The sequence below is a fragment of the Macaca fascicularis genome, chromosome 9 (genome assembly GCF_037993035.2).
Source record: "Macaca fascicularis isolate 582-1 chromosome 9, T2T-MFA8v1.1".
In the NCBI taxonomy this organism is placed as follows: domain Eukaryota; kingdom Metazoa; phylum Chordata; class Mammalia; order Primates; family Cercopithecidae; genus Macaca; species Macaca fascicularis.
The window spans coordinates 32,032,363-32,033,272 of record NC_088383.1 but is presented as its reverse complement, the minus strand read 5'-3'; positions in this window follow the sequence as shown (position 1 = coordinate 32,033,272).

The following is a 910-nucleotide window of genomic DNA, read 5'->3' as shown; positions in this document are numbered from 1 at the left end:
AAGGGGGGATAAAAAGAACTTTCCATTTTCAATTCTAAATGTCAAATGACCATTCTAGTTTTTATTGTAGGGCAAATAATTGTTATTTGTTGAAATTCGGCAAATAACAGTATGTAAAGGCTTTTTAGGAGAAATTGTTTGGGGAATGTATTTAACTCACTGTACCTAAAATTTACACTAGACCGACTATTTTAAGTACAATGAAATGCCATTTTCATAATTTCGTATAATATTTTTGTGATGGATAGCTACTTTAAATTTACATGCCAGCTATGTAAATGGCTGGAGTGATTTTTCATTATCCTAAGTGGTAAGCAGTTTAAAATATCAATGTAAGTGCAATGCGGGCATCCCATTCATAGTTTATTAAACTAAAAGGATGCTAATTAGTTATTATATTGAAAACAATACCCATTGGCGAAGGAAACTTATTTGCTGAGATAAAAAATTATTTTTTAGAGTTAGAATGTAAGTAAATTAGTGGTAAGAATACACAATTATAGTTGATCGAATTTGACTTCAGGAAATAACTGTACCCTTATTGCTGAGTGGAGTGGGACCTGCTGAGAACTCTTTGTAGGAGTTCCCTATAGATGGGCTGGCAATTGTTTAACTCCAGTGGTATACACAAGACAATGGGCCAGGCATGGTGGCTCACACCTGTAGTTTCAGCACTTTGGGAGGCCAAGGAAGGAGGATTGCTTGAGGCCAGGAGTTCAAAACCAGCCTGGACAACATAACAAGACCCCTGTCTCTACAAAATAAATTTTAAAAAAATTATTCCAGTGTAGTTGCATCGGCCTGCAGTCCCAGCTACTTGGGAGGCTGAGGCAGGAGGATTGCTTGAGCCCAGGAGATTGAGGCTCCAGTAACCTGTGATTGCACCATTGCACTCTAGCCTGCATGACAA